The sequence below is a fragment of the Pseudophryne corroboree genome, chromosome 4, assembly GCF_028390025.1.
Source record: "Pseudophryne corroboree isolate aPseCor3 chromosome 4, aPseCor3.hap2, whole genome shotgun sequence".
NCBI lineage: Eukaryota > Metazoa > Chordata > Amphibia > Anura > Myobatrachidae > Pseudophryne > Pseudophryne corroboree.
The window spans coordinates 559413345-559432543 of NC_086447.1; positions in this window are offsets into that span (position 1 = coordinate 559413345).

Sequence of the window (19199 nt, forward strand, 5' to 3'; positions counted from 1 at the left end):
AAGAGGTGCAAGATGGAATTGTCCTTGGGCCCTCCCACCCACCCTTATGTTGTATAAACAGGACATGCACACTTTAACCAACCCATCATTTCAGTGACAGGGTCTGCCACACGACTGTGACTGAAATGACGGGTTGGTTTGGACCCCCACCAAAAAAGAAGCAATTAATCTCTACTTGCACAAACTGGCTCTACAGAGGCAAGATGTCCACCTCATCATCATCCTCCGATATATCACCGTGTACATCCCCCTCCTCACAGATTATCAATTCGTCCCCACTGGAATCCACCATCTCAGCTCCCTGTGTACTTTGTGGAGGCAATTGCTGCTGGTCAATGTCTCCACGGAGAAATTGATTATAATTCATTTTAATGAACATCATCTTCTCCACATTTTCTGGATGTAACGATTGCTGACAAGGTGAGCGGCGGCACTAAACACTCTTTCGGAGTGCACACTTGTGGGAGGGCAACTTAGGTAGAATAAAGCCAGTTTGTGCAAGGGCCTCCAAATTGCCTCTTTTTCCTGCCAGTATAAGTATGGACTGTGTGACGTGCCTATTTGGATACGGTCACTCATATAATCCTCCACCATTCTTTCAATGGGGAGAGAATCATATGCAGTGACAGTAGACGACATGTCCGTAATCGTTGACAGGTCCTTCAGTCCGGACCAGATGTCAGCATCAGCAGTCGCTCCAGACTGCCCTGCATCACCGCCAGCGGGTGGGCTCGGAATTCTGAGCCTTTTCCTCGCACCCCCAGTTGCGGGAGAATGTGAAGGAGGAGATGTTGACAGGTCGCGTTCCGCTTGACTTGACAATTTTCTCACCAGCAGGTCTTTGAATTCCAGCAGACTTGTGTCTGCCGGAAAGAGAGATCCAAGGTAGGCTTTAAATCTAGGATCGAGCACGGTGGCCAAAATGTAGTGCTCTGATTTCAACAGATTGACCACCCGTGAATCCTTGTTAAGCGAATTAAGGGCTCCATCCACAAGTCCCACATGCCTAGCGGAATCGCTCCGTGTTAGCTCCTCCTTCAATGTCTCCAGCTTCTTCTGCAAAAGCCTGATGAGGGGAATGACCTGACTCAGGCTGGCAGTGTCTGAACTGACTTCACGTGTGGCAAGTTCAAAGGGCAGCAGAACCTTGCACAACGTTGAAATCATTCTCCACTGCGCTTGAGACAGGTGCATTCCACTTCCTATATCGTGCTGAATTGTATAGGCCTGAATGGCCTTTTGCTGCTCCTCCAACCTCTGAAGCATATATAGGGTTGAATTCCACCTCGTTACCACTTCTTGCTTCAGATGATGGCAGGGCAGGTTCAGGCGTTTTTGGTGTTGCTCCAGTCTTCTGTACGTGGTGCCTGTACGCTGAAAGTGTCCCGCAATTCTTCTGGCCACCGACAGCATCTCTTGCACGCCCCTGTCGTTTTTTAAAAAATTCTGCACCACCAAATTCAAGGTATGTGCAAAACATGGGACGTGCTGGAATTTGCCCAGATTTAATGCACACACAATATTGCTGGCGTTGTCCGATGCCACAAATCCACAGGAGAGTCCAATTGGGGTAAGCCATTCCGCGATGATCTTCCTCAGTTGCCGTAAGAGGTTTTCAGCTGTGTGCGTATTCTGGAAACCGGTGATACAAAGCGTAGCCTGCCTAGGAAAGAGTTGGCATTTGCGAGATGCTGCTACTGGTGCCGCCGCTGCTGTTCTTGCGGCGGGAGTCCATACATCTACCCAGTGGGCTGTCACAGTCATATAGTCCTGACCCTGCCCTGCTCCACTTGTCCACATGTCCGTGGTTAAGTGGACATTGGGTACAGCTGCGTTTTTTAGGACACTGGTGACTCTTTTTCTGAGGTCTGTGTACATTTTCGGTATCGCCTGCCTAGAGAAATGGAACCTAGATGGTATTTGGTACCGGGGACACAGTACCTCCAACAAGTCTCTAGTTGGCTCTGCAGTAATGATGGATACCGGAACCACGTTTCTCACCACCCAGGATGCCAAGGCCTCAGTTATCCGATTTGCAGCAGGATGACTGCTGTGATATTTCATCTTCCTCGCAAAGGACTGTTGGACAGTCAATTGCTTGGTGGAAGTAGTAAAAGTGGTCTTACGATTTCCCCTCTGGGATGACCATCGACTCCCAGCAGCAACAACAGCAGCGCCAGCAGCAGTAGGCGTTACACGCAAGGATGCATCGGAGGAATCCCAGGCAGGAGAGGAATCGTCAGAATTGCCAGTGACATGGCCTGCAGGACTATTGGCATTCCTGGGGAAGGAGGAAATTGACACTGAGGGAGTTGGTGGGGTGGTTTGCGTGAGCTTGGTTACAAGAGGAAGGGATTTACTGGTCAGTGGACTGCTTCCGCTGTCGCCCAAAGTTTTTGAACTTGTCACTGACTTATTATGAATGCGCTGCAGGTGACGTATAAGGGAGGATATCCGAGGTGGTTAACGTCCTTACCCCTACTTATTACAGCTTGACAAAGGCAACACACGGCTTGACAAATGTTGTCCGCATTTCTGTTGAAATACTTCCACACCGAAGAGCTGATTTTTTTGGTATTTTCACCAGGCATGTCAACGGCCATATTCCTCCCACGGACAACAGTTGTCTCCCCGGGTGCCTGACTTAAACAAGCCACCTCACCATCAGAATCCTCCTTGTCAATTTCCTCCCCAGCGCCAGCAACACCCATATCCTCCTCATCCTGGTGTACTTCAACACTGACATCTTCAATCTGACTATCAGGAACTGGACTGCGGGTGCTCCTTCCAGCACTTGCAGGGGGCGTGCAAATGGTGGAAGGCGCATGCTCTTCACGTCCAGTGTTGGGAAGGTCAGGCATCGCAACCGACACAATTGGACTCTCCTTGTGGATTTGGGATTTCGAAGAACGCACAGTTCTTTGCGGTGCTTTTGCCAGCTTGAGTCTTTTCATTTTTCTAGCGAGAGGCTGAGTGCTTCCATCCTCATGTGAAGCTGAACCACTAGCCATGAACATAGGCCAGGGCCTCAGCCGTTCCTTGCCACTCCGTGTGGTAAATGGCATATTGGCAAGTTTACGCTTCTCCTCCGACAATTTTATTTTAGATTTTGGAGTCCTTTTTTTACTGATATTTGGTGTTTTGGATTTTACATGCTCTGTACTATGACATTGGGCATCGGCCTTGGCAGACGACGTTGCTGGCATTTCATCGTCTCGGCCATGACTAGTGGCAGCAGCTTCAGCACGAGGTGGAAGTGGATCTTGATCTTTCCCTAATTTTGGAACCTCAACATTTTTGTTCTCCATATTTTAATAGGCACAACTAAAAGGCACCTCAGGTAAACAATGGAGATGGATGGATACTAGTATACTTATGGATGGACGAGCGACTGCCGACACAGAGGTAGCTACAGCCGTGGACTACCGTACTGTGTCTGCTGCTAATATAGACTGGATGATAATGAGATGAAATCAATATATATTATATCACACTAGTACTGCAGCCGGACAGGTAGATATATTTATTATGTAATGACTGATGACGGACCTGCTGGACACAGTCAGCTCAGCAGCACCGCAGACTGCTACAGTAAGCTACTATAGTAGTATGTATAAAGAAGAAAGAAAAAAAAAACCACGGGTAGGTGGTATACAATTATGGATGGACGAGCGACTGCCGACACAGAGGTAGCTACAGCCGTGGACTACCGTACTGTGTCTGCTGCTAATATAGACTGGATGATAATGAGATGAAATCAATATATATATATATAATATCACTAGTACTGCAGCCGGACAGGTAGATATATTTATTATGTAATGACTGATGACGGACCTGCTGGACACTGTCAGCTCAGCAGCACCGCAGACTGCTACAGTAAGCTACTATAGTAGTATGTATAAAGAAGAAAGAAAAAAAAAACCACGGGTAGGTGGTATACAATTATGGATGGACGAGCGACTGCCGACACAGAGGTAGCTACAGCCGTGGACTACCGTACTGTGTCTGCTGCTAATATAGACTGGATGATAATGAGATGAAATCAATATATATATATATAATATCACTAGTACTGCAGCCGGACAGGTATATATATTTATTATGTAATGACTGATGACGGACCTGCTGGACACTGTCAGCTCAGCAGCACCGCAGACTGCTACAGTAAGCTACTATAGTAGTATGTATAAAGAAGAAAGAAAAAAAAACCACGAGTAGGTGGTATACAATTATGGATGGACGAGCGACTGCCGACACAGAGGTAGCTACAGCCGTGGACTACCGTACTGTGTCTGCTGCTAATATAGACTGGATGATAAGGAGATGAAATCAATATATATATATATATATAATATCACTAGTACTGCAGCCGGACAGGTATATATATTTATTATGTAATGACTGATGACGGACCTGCTGGACACTGTCAGCTCAGCAGCACCGCAGACTGCTACAGTAAGCTACTATAGTAGTATGTATAAAGAAGAAAGAAAAAAAAAACCACGGGTAGGTGGTATACAATTATGGATGGACTGCCGAGTGCCGACACAGAGGTAGCTACAGCCGTGGACTACCGTACTGTGTCTGCTGATAATATAGACTGGATGATAATGAGATGAAATCAATATATATGTATATATAATATCACTAGTACTGCAGCCGGACAGGTATATATATTTATTATGTAATGACTGATGACGGACCTGCTGGACACTGTCAGCTCAGCAGCACCGCAGAATGCTACAGTAAGCTACTATAGTAGTATGTATAAAGAAGAAAGAAAAAAGAAAAAAAACCACGGGTAGGTGGTATACAATTATGGATGGACAAGCGACTGCCGACACAGAGGTAGCTACAGCCGTGGACTACCGTACTGTGTCTGCTGCTAATATAGACTGGATGATAATGAGATGAAATCAATATATATATATATAATATCACTAGTACTGCAGCCGGACAGGTATATATATTTATTATGTAATGACTGATGACGGACCTGCTGGACACTGTCAGCTCAGCAGCACCGCAGACTGCTACAGTAAGCTACTATAGTAGTATGTATAAAGAAGAAAGAAAAAAAAAACCACGGGTAGGTGGTATACAATTATGGATGGACTGCCGAGTGCCGACACAGAGGTAGCTACAGCCGTGGACTACCGTACTGTGTCTGCTGATAATATAGACTGGATGATAATGAGATGAAATCAATATATATGTATATATAATATCACTAGTACTGCAGCCGGACAGGTATATATATTTATTATGTAATGACTGATGACGGACCTGCTGGACACTGTCAGCTCAGCAGCACCGCAGACTGCTACAGTAAGCTACTATAGTAGTATGTATAAAGAAGAAAGAAAAAAAAAAACCACGGGTAGGTGGTATACAATTATGGATGGACTGCCGAGTGCCGACACAGAGGTAGCTACAGCCGTGGACTACCGTACTGTGTCTGCTGATAATATAGACTGGATGATAATGAGATTAAATCAATATATATGTATATATAATATCACTAGTACTGCAGCCGGACAGGTATATATATTTATTATGTAATGACTGATGACGGACCTGCTGGACACTGTCAGCTCAGCAGCACTGCACACTGCTACAGTAAGCTACTATAGTAGTATGTATAAAGAAGAAAGAAAAAAAAAAACCACGGGTAGGTGGTATACAATTATGGATGGACTGCCGAGTGCCGACACAGAGGTAGCTACAGCCGTGGACTAACGTACTGTGTCTGCTGATAATATAGACTGGATGATAATGAGATGAAATCAATATATATATATATATATATATATAATTATATAATATCACTAGTACTGCAGCCGGACAGGTATATATATTTATTATGTAATGACTGATGACGGACCTGCTGGACACTGTCAGCTCAGCAGCACCGCAGACTGCTACAGTAAGCTACTATAGTAGTATGTATAAAGAAGAAAGAAAAAAAAAACACGGGTAGGTGCTAGGTGGTATACAATATTATATATGTATTATATACAATTATATATATTAGAGATGAGCGCCTGAAATTTTTCGGGTTTTGTGTTTTGGTTTTGGGTTCGGTTCCGCGGCCGTGTTTTGGGTTCGAACGCGTTTTGGCAAAACCTCACCGAATTATTTTTGTCGGATTCGGGTGTGTTTTGGATTCGGGTGTTTTTTTCAAAAAACCCTAAAAAACAGCTTAAATCATAGAATTTGGGGGTAATTTTGATCCCAAAGTATTATTAACCTCAAAAAACATAATTTACACTCATTTTCAGCCTATTCTGAACACATCACACCTCACAATATTATTTTTAGTCCTAAAATTTGCACCGAGGTCGCTGTGTGAGTAAGATAAGCGACCCTAGTGGCCGACACAAACACCGGGCCCATCTAGGAGTGGCACTGCAGTGTCACGCAGGATGTCCCTTCCAAAAAACCCTCCCCAAACAGCACATGACGCAAAGAAAAAAAGAGGCGCAATGAGGTAGCTGTGTGAGTAAGATTAGCGACCCTAGTGGCCGACACAAACACCGGGCCCATCTAGGAGTGGCACTGCAGTGTCACGCAGGATGGCCCTTCCAAAAAACCCTCCCCAAACAGCACATGACGCAAAGAAAAAAAGAGGCGCAATGAGGTAGCTGTGTGAGTAAGATTAGCGACCCTAGTGGCCGACACAAACACCGGGCCCATCTAGGAGTGGCACTGCAGTGTCACGCAGGATGGCCCTTCCAAAAAACCCTCCCCAAACAGCACATGACGCAAAGAAAAAAAGAGGCGCAATGAGGTAGCTGACTGTGTGAGTAAGATTAGCGACCCTAGTGGCCGACACAAACACCGGGCACATCTAGGAGTGGCACTGCAGTGTCACGCAGGATGTCCCTTCCAAAAAACCCTCCCCAAACAGCACATGACGCAAAGAAAAAAAGAGGCGCAATGAGGTAGCTGTGTGAGTAAGATTAGCGACCCTAGTGGCCGACACAAACACCGGGCCCATCTAGGAGTGGCACTGCAGTGTCACGCAGGATGTCCCTTCCAAAAAACCCTCCCCAATCAGCACATGATGCAAAGAAAAAGAAAAGAAAAAAGAGGTGCAAGATGGAATTATCCTTGGGCCCTCCCACCCACCCTTATGTTGTATAAACAAAACAGGACATGCACACTTTAACCAACCCATCATTTCAGTGACAGGGTCTGCCACACGACTGTGACTGATATGACGGGTTGGTTTGGACCCCCCCCAAAAAAGAAGCAATTAATCTCTCCTTGCACAAACTGGCTCTACAGAGGCAAGATGTCCACCTCATCTTCACCCTCCGATATATCACCGTGTACATCCCCCTCCTCACAGATTATCAATTCGTCCCCACTGGAATCCACCATCTCAGCTCCCTGTGTACTTTGTGGAGGCAATTGCTGCTGGTCAATGTCTCCGCGGAGGAATTGATTATAATTCATTTTAATGAACATCATCTTCTCCACATTTTCTGGATGTAACCTCGTACGCCGATTGCTGACAAGGTGAGCGGCGGCACTAAACACTCTTTCAGAGTACACACTTGTGGGAGGGCAACTTAGGTAGAATAAAGCCAGTTTGTGCAAGGGCCTCCAAATTGCCTCTTTTTCCTGCCAGTATAAGTACGGACTGTGTGACGTGCCTACTTGGATGCGGTCACTCATATAATCCTCCACCATTCTATCAATGTTGAGAGAATCATATGCAGTGACAGTAGACGACATGTCCGTAATCGTTGTCAGGTCCTTCAGTCCGGACCAGATGTCAGCATCAGCAGTCGCTCCAGACTGCCCTGCATCACCGCCAGCGGGTGGGCTCGGAATTCTGAGCCTTTTCCTCGCACCCCCAGTTGCGGGAGAATGTGAAGGAGGAGATGTTGACAGGTCGCGTTCCGCTTGACTTGACAATTTTGTCACCAGCAGGTCTTTCAACCCCAGCAGACCTGTGTCTGCCGGAAAGAGAGATCCAAGGTAGGCTTTAAATCTAGGATCGAGCACGGTGGCCAAAATGTAGTGCTCTGATTTCAACAGATTGACCACCCGTGAATCCTTGTTAAGCGAATTAAGGGCTGCATCCACAAGTCCCACATGCCTAGCGGAATCGCTCCGTGTTAGCTCCTTCTTCAATGCCTCCAGCTTCTTCTGCAAAAGCCTGATGAGGGGAATGACCTGACTCAGGCTGGCAGTGTCTGAACTGACTTCACGTGTGGCAAGTTCAAAGGGCATCAGAACCTTGCACAACGTTGAAATCATTCTCCACTGCACTTGAGACAGGTGCATTCCATCTCCTATATCGTGCTCAATTGTATAGGCTTGAATGGCCTTTTGCTGCTCCTCCAACCTCTGAAGCATATAGAGGGTTGAATTCCACCTCGTTACCACTTCTTGCTTCAGATGATGGCAGGGCAGGTTCAGTAGTTTTTGGTGGTGCTCCAGTCTTCTGTACGTGGTGCCTGTACGCCGAAAGTGTCCCGCAATTTTTCTGGCCACCGACAGCATCTCTTGCACGCCCCTGTCGTTTTTTAAAAAATTCTGCACCACCAAATTCAAGGTATGTGCAAAACATGGGACGTGCTGGAATTTGCCCATATTTAATGCACACACAATATTGCTGGCGTTGTCCGATGCCACAAATCCACAGGAGAGTCCAATTGGGGTAAGCCATTCCGCGATGATCTTCCTCAGTTGCCGTAAGAGGTTTTCAGCTGTGTGCGTATTCTGGAAAGCGGTGATACAAAGCGTAGCCTGCCTAGGAAAGAGTTGGCGTTTGCGAGATGCTGCTACTGGTGCCGCCGCTGCTGTTCTTGCGGCGGGAGTCCATACATCTACCCAGTGGGCTGTCACAGTCATATAGTCCTGACCCTGCCCTGCTCCACTTGTCCACATGTCCGTGGTTAAGTGGACATTGGGTACAACTGCATTTTTTAGGACACTGGTGAGTCTTTTTCTGACGTCCGTGTACATTCTCGGTATCGCCTGCCTAGAGAAGTGGAACCTAGATGGTATTTGGTAACGGGGGCACACTGCCTCAATAAATTGTCTAGTTCCCTGTGAACTAACGGCGGATACCGGGCGCACGTCTAACACCAACATAGTTGTCAAGGACTCAGTTATCCGCTTTGCAGTAGGATGACTGCTGTGATATTTCATCTTCCTCGCAAAGGACTGTTGAACAGTCAATTGCTTACTGGAAGTAGTACAAGTGGGCTTACGACTTCCCCTCTGGGATGACCATCGACTCCCAGCGGCAACAACAGCAGCGCCAGCAGCAGTAGGCGTTACACGCAAGGATGCATCGGAGGAATCCCAGGCAGGAAAGGACTCGTCAGACTTGCCAGTGACATGGCCTGCAGGACTATTGGCATTCCTGGGGAAGGAGGAAATTGACACTGAGGGAGTTGGTGGGGTGGTTTGCGTGAGCTTGGTTACAAGAGGAAGGGATTTACTGGTCAGTGGACTGCTTCCGCTGTCACCCAAAGTTTTTGAACTTGTCACTGACTTATTATGAATGCGCTGCAGGTGACGTATAAGGGAGGATGTTCCGAGGTGGTTAACGTCCTTACCCCTACTTATTACAGCTTGACAAAGGGAACACACGGCTTGACACCTGTTGTCCGCATTTCTGGTGAAATACCTCCACACCGAAGAGCTGATTTTTTTGGTATTTTCACCTGGCATGTCAACGGCCATATTCCTCCCACGGACAACAGGTGTCTCCCCGGGTGCCTGACTTAAACAAACCACCTCACCATCAGAATCCTCCTGGTCAATTTCCTCCCCAGCGCCAGCAACACCCATATCCTCCTCATCCTGGTGTACTTCAACACTGACATCTTCAATCTGACTATCAGGAACTGGACTGCGGGTGCTCCTTCCAGCACTTGCAGGGGGCATGCAAATAGTGGAAGGCGCATGCTCTTCACGTCCAGTGTTGGGAAGGTCAGGCATCGCAAACGACACAATTGGACTCTCCTTGTGGATTTGGGATTTCAAAGAACGCACAGTTCTTTGCGGTGCTTTTGCCAGCTTGAGTCTTTTCAGTTTTCTAGCGAGAGGCTGAGTGCTTCCATCCTCATGTGAAGCTGAACCACTAGCTATGAACATAGGCCAGGGCCTCAGCCGTTCCTTGCCACTCCGTGTGGTAAATGGCATATTGGCAAGTTTACGCTTCTCCTCCGACAATTTTATTTTAGGTTTTGGAGTCCTTTTTTTTCTGATATTTGGTGTTTTGGATTTGACATGCTCTGTACTATGACATTGGGCATCGGCCTTGGCAGACGACGTTGCTGGCATTTCATCGTCTCGGCCATGACTAGTGGCAGCAGCTTCAGCACGAGGTGGAAGTGGATCTTGATCCTTCCCTAATTTTGGAACCTCAACTTTTTTGTTCTCCATATTTTATAGGCAGAACTAAAAGGCACCTCAGGTAAACAATGGAGATGGATGGATTGGATAGTTTACTAGTATACAATTATGGACGGACTGCCACGGTTAGGTGGTATAAAAAAACCACGGTTAGGTGGTATATATTATAATAATAATACAATTATGGATGGACGGACTGCCTGCCGACTGCCGACACAGAGGTAGCCACAGCCGTGAACTACCGCACTGTACACTGGTTGATAAAGAGATAGTAGTATACTCGTAACAACTAGTATGACACTATGACGACGGTATAAAGAATGGAAAAAAAACCACGGTTAGGTGGTATATATTATAATAATAATACAATTATGGATGGACGGACTGCCTGCCGACTGCCGACACAGAGGTAGCCACAGCCGTGAACTACCGCACTGTACACTGGTTGATAAAGAGATAGTAGTATACTCGTAACAACTAGTATGACACTATGACGACGGTATAAAGAATGGAAAAAAAACCACGGTTAGGTGGTATATATTATAATAATAATACAATTATGGATGGACGGACTGCCTGCCGACTGCCGACACAGAGGTAGCCACAGCCGTGAACTACCGCACTGTACACTGGTTGATAAAGAGATAGTAGTATACTCGTAACAACTAGTATGACACTATGACGACGGTATAAAGAATGGAAAAAAAACCACGGTTAGGTGGTATATATTATAATAATAATACAATTATGGATGGACGGACTGCCTGCCGACTGCCGACACAGAGGTAGCCACAGCCGTGAACTACCGCACTGTACACTGGTTGATAAAGAGATAGTAGTATACTCGTAACAACTAGTATGACACTATGACGACGGTATAAAGAATGGAAAAAAAACCACGGTTAGGTGGTATATATTATAATAATAATACAATTATGGATGGACGGACTGCCTGCCGACTGCCGACACAGAGGTAGCCACAGCCGTGAACTACCGCACTGTACACTGGTTGATAAAGAGATAGTAGTATACTCGTAACAACTAGTATGACACTATGACGACGGTATAAAGAATGGAAAAAAAACCACGGTTAGGTGGTATATATTATAATAATAATACAATTATGGATGGACGGACTGCCTGCCGACTGCCGACACAGAGGTAGCCACAGCCGTGAACTACCGCACTGTACACTGGTTGATAAAGAGATAGTAGTATACTCGTAACAACTAGTATGACACTATGACGACGGTATAAAGAATGGAAAAAAAACCACGGTTAGGTGGTATATATTATAATAATAATACAATTATGGATGGACGGACTGCCTGCCGACTGCCGACACAGAGGTAGCCACAGCCGTGAACTACCGCACTGTACACTGGTTGATAAAGAGATAGTAGTATACTCGTAACAACTAGTATGACACTATGACGACGGTATAAAGAATGGAAAAAAACCCACGGTTAGGTGGTATATATTATAATAATAATACAATTATGGATGGACGGACTGCCTGCCGACTGCCGACACAGAGGTAGCCACAGCCGTGAACTACCGCACTGTACACTGGTTGATAAAGAGATAGTAGTATACTCGTAACAACTAGTATGACACTATGACGACGGTATAAAGAATGGAAAAAAAAACACGGTTAGGTGGTATATATTATAATAATAATACAATTATGGATGGACGGACTGCCTGCCGACTGCCGACACAGAGGTAGCCACAGCCGTGAACTACCGCACTGTACACTGGTTGATAAAGAGATAGTAGTATACTCGTAACAACTAGTATGACACTATGACGGTATAAAGAAAGAAAAAAAAATACCACGGTTAGGTGGTATATATTGTAATACAATTATGGATGGACGGACTGCCTGCCGAGTTCCGACTGCCGACACAGAGGTAGCCACAGCCGTGAACTACCGCACTGTACTGTGTCTGCTGCTAATATAGACTGGTTGATAAAGAGATAGTATACAATACATACAACAATGAATATACTACTATACTGGTGGTCAGGCACTGGTCACCACTAGTCACACTGGCAGTGGCACTCCTGCAGCAAAAGTGTGCACTGTTTAATTTTAAATTAATATAATATTATGTACTCCTGGGGGCTCCTGCTATAACAACCTGCAGTGCTCCCCAGTCTCCCCCACAATTATTATAAGCTTTGCCTTTTATACATTGATGTGCAGCACACTGGGCTGAGCTGAGTGCACACAGACTGAGTCACACTGTGTGACTGGCTGCTGCTGTGTATCGTTTTTTTTCAGGCAGAGAACGGATATAGCAGAGAACGGATATATATTAAAATAAATAAAAGTTAACTAACAACAACTGCACTGGTCACTGTGGTAAACTCTGTCTGACTCTGCACAATCTCTCTCTCTCTTCTAATCTAATTTCTAATGGAGAGGACGCCAGCCACGTCCTCTCCCTATCAATCTCAATGCACGTGTGAAAATGGCGGCGACGCGCGGCTCCTTATATAGAATCCGAGTCTCGCGAGAATCCGACAGCGTCATGATGACGTTCGGGCGCGCTCGGGTTAACCGAGCAAGGCGGGAGGATCCGAGTCTGCTCGGACCCGTGAAAAAAACATGAAGTTCGTGCGGGTTCGGTTTCAGAGAAACCGAACCCGCTCATCTCTAATATATATATATATATATATATTAAACTCATAAACTGGTGGTGATTATTAAACTGGTGGTCAGGTCACACTATCAGCAACTTGCAAGTAGTACTCCTGAGTCCTAAGCAGACAATCACAGTATATATTATACTGGTGGTCAGTGTGGTCACAAACAATGGCAGTGTGGCACTCTGGCAGCAAAAGTGTGCACTGTACGTTATATGTACTCCTGAGTCCTGAGTCCTGCTCTCAGACTCTAACTGCTCCCTACTGTCAGTGTCTCCCCCACAAGTCAGATAATACAGTCACACTATCTCTATCACTTCAGCAAGTACTAGTAGTAGTAGTACTCCTCCTAATGCTCCCCAAAATTACTACTGTGTCTCTCTCTGTCTCACTCTCTTCTCGAATCTCTATAAACGGAGAGGACGCCAGCCACGTCCTCTCCCTATGAATCTCAATGCACGTGTGAAAATGGCGGCGACGCGCGGCTCCTTATAAAGAATCCGAGTCTCGCGATAGAATCCGAGCCTCGCGAGAATCCGACAGCGTGATGATGACGTTCGGGCGCGCTCGGGTTAACCGAGCAAGGCGGGAAGATCCGAGTCGCTCGGACCCGTGTAAAAAAAACTGAAGTTCGGGCGGGTTCGGATTCCGAGGAACCGAACCCGCTCATCTCTACAGGACAGTGCAGAATTTTGCTGACCAGTGACCACCAGTATAGCAGTATGGTACAGTATGAAAAAGGGGGTGTGCTCTCTCTACAATGGCGCTGGTCTCTCTTACGGTCACCTATGTATGTGGACAATACCAAGGTGTGAAAGTGTATGTTGAAACACACTGGTATGGTAACTAAAATGGAATTTAATACAATACTAGCATACAATGTCTAAAAACAAGCAATACATTAAAAAACAAGTGGACTAGGAACAGGCCATGGGGGGAATGTGATCCTACCGATGCAGGTGGAGGAGCCGCATCTTGCCTTGAAGAAGGGACCAGGCTGTCCCGAAACGCGTTGGTGATACCTTGTGGCGCTGCCCACCCCCTGGACATTTGGCATACTGTTTTCCTGATTGCCTGGAAGGGAATTCGATCAGAAGAGCCACCAGCAGGGTATTTCCCGGGGTACCCTGCCTTTATTTGACACCTGCGGCTCCTCCACCTGCATCGGTAGGATCACATTCCCCCCATGGCCTGTTCCTAGTCCACTTGTTTTTTTATGTATTGCTTTTTTTAGACATTGTATGCTAGTATTGTATTAAATTCCATTTTATTTACCATACCAGTGTGTTTCAACATACACTTTCACACCCTGGTATTATCCACATACATAGGTGACCGTAAGAGAGACCAGCGCCATTGTAGAGAGAGCACACCCCCTTTTTCATTTTGCACTTTTGTACTGAGCTCTTAGGGAGCTCTGGCACTCTCCACACGGCCAGCTGTCTCAGTCCTATACAGCGCAGACTTGCTACTCCCGCCCTCCAGTTTGCACAGTATGGTACAGTAGTCCACTGCTCTACCTGCCTCTGTGTCGTCAAGTATACTATCCATCCATCCCTGTGGTGCATTTTAGTTGTTGTGCGGTGTATATATAGTAGGAAGACAGTGCATAATTTTGCTGACCACCAGTATATAATATATAGCAGTACGGTACAGTAGTCCACTGCTCTACCTACCTCTGTGTCGTCAAGTATACTATCCATCCATCCCTGTGGTGCATTTTAGTTGTTGTGCGGTGTATATATAGTAGGAGGACAGTGCATAATTTTGCTGACCACCAGTATATAATATATAGCAGTACGGTACAGTAGTCCACTGCTCTACCTACCTCTGTGTCGACAAGTATACTATCCATCCATACCTGTGGTGCATTTTAGTTGTTGTGCGGTGTATATATATAGTAGAAGGACAGTGCATAATTTTGCTGACCACCAGTATATAATATATAGCAGTACGGTACAGTAGGCCACTGCTCTACCTACCTCTGTGTCGTCAAGTATACTATCCATCCATCCCTGTGGTGCATTTAAGTGGTGCAGTGTATATATAGTAGGAGGGCAGTGCATAATTTTGCTGACCGCCAGTATATAATATATAGCAGTACGGTACAGTAGGCCACTGCTCTACCTACCTCTGTGTCGTCAAGTATACTATCCATCCATCCCTGTGGTGCATTTAAGTGGTGCGGTGTATATATAGTAGGAGGGCAGTGCATAATTTTGCTGACCGCCAGTATATAATATATATAGCAGTACGGTACAGTAGTCCACTGCTCTACCTACCTCTGTGTCGTCAAGTATACTATCCATCCATACCTGTGGTGCATTTTAGTTGTTGTGCGGTGTATATATAGTAGGAGGACAGTGCATAATTTTGCTGACCACCAGTATATAATATATAGCAGTACGGTACAGTAGGCCACTGCTCTACCTACCTCTGTGTCGTCAAGTATACTATCCATCCATAACTGTGGTGCATTTTAGTTGTCGTGCGCAGTATATATAGTAGTAGGCCATTGCTATTGATATATTACTGTCATATAATTCCACACATTAAAAAATGGAGAACAATAATTAGGAGGGTAAAATAGGGAAAGATCAAGATCCACTTCCACCTCGTGCTGAAGCTGTTGCCACTAGTCATGGCCGAGACGATGAAATGCCATCAACGTCGCCTGCCAAGGCCGATGCCCAATGTCATAGTAGAGAGCATGTAAAATACAAAAAACTAAATATCAGTAAAATGACCCACAAATCAAAATTAAAAGCATCTGATGAGAAGCGTAAACTTGCCAATATGCCATTTACGACACGGAGTGGCAAGGAACGGCTGAGGCCCTGTCCTATGTTCATGGCTAGTGGTTCAGCTTCACATGAGGATGGAAGCACTCATCCTCCTGCTAGAAAACTTAAAAGAGTTAAGATGGCAAAAGCACAGCAAATAACAGTGCATTCTTCTAAATCACAAATCCCCAAGGAGAGTCCAATTGTGTCGGTTGCGATGCCTGACCTTCCCAACACTGGACGGGAAGAGGTGGCGCCTCACACCATTTGCACGCCCCCTGCAAGTGCTGGAAGGAGCACCCGCAGTCCAGTTCCTGACAGTCAAATTGAAGATGTCACTGTTGAAGTACACCAGGATGAGGATATGGGTGTTGCTGGCGCTGGGGAGGAAATTGACAAGGAGGATTCTGATGGTGAGGTGGTATGTTTAAGTCAGGCACCCGGGGAGACACCTGTTGTCCGTGGGACGAATATGGCCATTGACATGCCTGGTCAAATTACAAAAAAAATCACCTCTTCGGTGTGGAATTATTTCAACAGAAATGCGGACAACTGGTGTCAAGCCGTGTGTTGCCTTTGTCAATGTTAGGCGCCGGAGTCCGCTCGTCGGTGCGGTCCGGCGCCTAGCAACCAGGGACGCCGTGCGCGTACAGCCGCCGGCTCCCTGGCAACGCTAGACGCCGGGCGCACGGAGCCGCACGGACCCTAGCAACGGGGACGCCACTGGCGGACCGCGTTCCCCGTTGCTGGGTCCATTTAAATTAATAAGGGCACCTGTTTCCTGGCCGTGCAGCAAGGCAGCTGCACGGCATTTAATCCAATCAGCCTCTGAACAGCTGATTGGAGGACTCCCTGTTAAGTACACTTCCTGGGCTTCTCACAGACGCCGGTAATAGCTTCCTGCATGCTGTATCTGTTTGCTGAGAGTGTTTCCAGTCCTGCTGTACCCGGTCGTTCCTGTCCTCAGTTATCCTGTACTCGGAAGTTGTCATCTGTTCCTGGAGTCCTGACTGAGCACCTTTAAACATCCAGTGGTGTTCGTGAGTCACGGCGTAGCCGCGTGTTGCGGCTTGGCCGCTTTATATCTTATTATTTATTATTTGTGTTTCGGAGCTTTTGCGGAGGATTCCGCTCCCACAGATCCACTCTGGTATCCAGCGGTGCTGGATAGGAGTAACGGACTAGTGGATTTTGGTTGTTCTTTTTATCTGGCGGTTTGTCCGCGCATACTTCTGGTTTGGTTAGTTAGCTTGTTGCCCCTGGCCTGTTGTCAGTCAGAGGTCCTCTTGTCATCATCCTGCCTCGGATTTCCCTTTGTCTCTCACTAAGACCGGGGGGCACCGGAGTTGGGCAGACATAATCCGCCTTTCAAACGTGGCTGCCAGGGGCTCAAGAAACCATAGTCTCGCAAGGGATTTCCGATAGCACGGGTGAGACAATAGAGTTAGGGCGCCAGGGGCAACTAGTCTTTCCAGCTCCCGTAACCAGCATTCCCTTCCAGTACTCTGGCCATTGCCATGAGATCTCCTCCGGTCAGGAGTACTGGAATCATAACATTATTACCGGCCATACCAAAACTTAAAATTAAACAGGGTTTAATTTTTTACTTATTCAGTTTTGTAAGAGTTATCGGCCTCATGAATCCCACAGGTTTAGGGCCAAATCCTGGTCAGCTCCTAGTCAGCCAGATTCATGAACTTACTCAGATGGTTCAGGATCTTTCCCTTCGGGTGAAGTCGCAGGAAGATCTTTTACGAACTTCCCCGAGGGTAGTCCCTGAACCAAAAATGCACTTGCCTGACCGTTTTTCTGGTGATAGGAAGGAGTTTTTTAATTTTAAAGAATCCTGTAAACTTTATTTTCGTTTAAGACCGATCTCCTCAGGTACTGAATCTCAGCGGGTCGGAATTATTATTTCTTTGCTCCAGCGGGATCCTCAGACCTGGGCATTCGGTTTAAAAGCAGAGGATCCGGCGTTGTTGTCAGTAGACGCCTTTTTTGGGTCTTTAGGGCTTTTGTATGATGACCCTGATAGAGAGGCATCCGCTGAGAGTCAGTTACGCGCTCTCTGACAGGGTAGAAATCCTGCAGAGGTTTTTTGTACAGAGTTTCGCCGTTGGTCGAACGACTGTGGCTGGAATGACCCAGCCCTGCGCAGTCAGTTTCGCCTCGGCTTATCAGAGTCTATAAAAGACAGTCTCCTTCAGTATCCCGCTCCTGAGACTCTCGATAAACTCATGGAGCTTTCTATTAAGATTGATCGTCGTCTCAGAGAGCGGAGGACTGAAAAAGGAGCACCTGTCAGGTCTACTCCATGTGTATTTTCCATTCCTGAGGACGTAGAGGAGCCCATGCAGATGGGTCTCTCCCGGCTGTCTCCAGAAGAAAGAGCCAGAAGGCAAAACTCTGGTCTTTGTTTGTACTGTGGGGGTAAGGGACATTTTGCCCGTAATTGTCCGAACAAGTCGGGAAAACGCCTCGACCAAGTGAATTGTGAGGGGGTTCACTTTGGTCTGCAGCTTATCTCCTCGAATAACTCCCTTTTAGTCCCAGCTAAAGTTTCCTTTGGCAGCCTCAGTTCTTCGGTGTCAGCTTTTGTTGACAGTGGAGCTGCAGGGAACTTTATGGACTTAACGTGGGCAAAGGCCTTAGGTATTCCTCAGTTAGCCTTGGGTAGGTGTATCACCATGCATGGTTTAGATGGGAGTCCCTTGTCCAATGGGGTTATTTCCCTCTGTACACCCCCTGTACTACTTACGGTAGGAGCTCTTCATTCCGAGAAGATCGAGTTTTTCCTTACCCATTGCCCAGCAGTTCCAGTGGTTCTGGGTCACCCTTGGCTGGCCTTTCATAATCCCATCATTGATTGGCAGTCGGGGGAGATTTCACAAAGGGGTACCATCTGTAATAAGGAATGTATTACGTTTCCCGTCAGAATAGCTGCTGCCATTCCCGAACTCATTCCCGTGGAATACCAGGACTTTGTTGATGTGTTTTCCAAGGGCAATGCGGACATTCTGCCTCCCCATCGGCCTTATGATTGTGCTATTGAGCTAATTCCTGGTGCCACATTGCCAAAGGGAAGGTTATATGCATTATCCGGGCCAGAAACTGCGGCCATGAATGAGTATGTTAAGGAGAGCCTAGGGAAAGGATTTATCAGGCCATCTAAATCCCCTTTAAGTGCAGGCTTCTTCTTTGTGGAGAAAAAAGATGGATCACTCAGACCTTGCATTGACTTTAGAGCCCTGAATAAGATCTCAGTTAAAAATACTTACCCTCTGCCGCTGATTTCTGTCCTCTTTGATCAGCTGCGTTCGGCTGTGATTTTTTCTAAGATTGACCTGAGGGGAGCGTATAACCTCATTCGAATCAAGT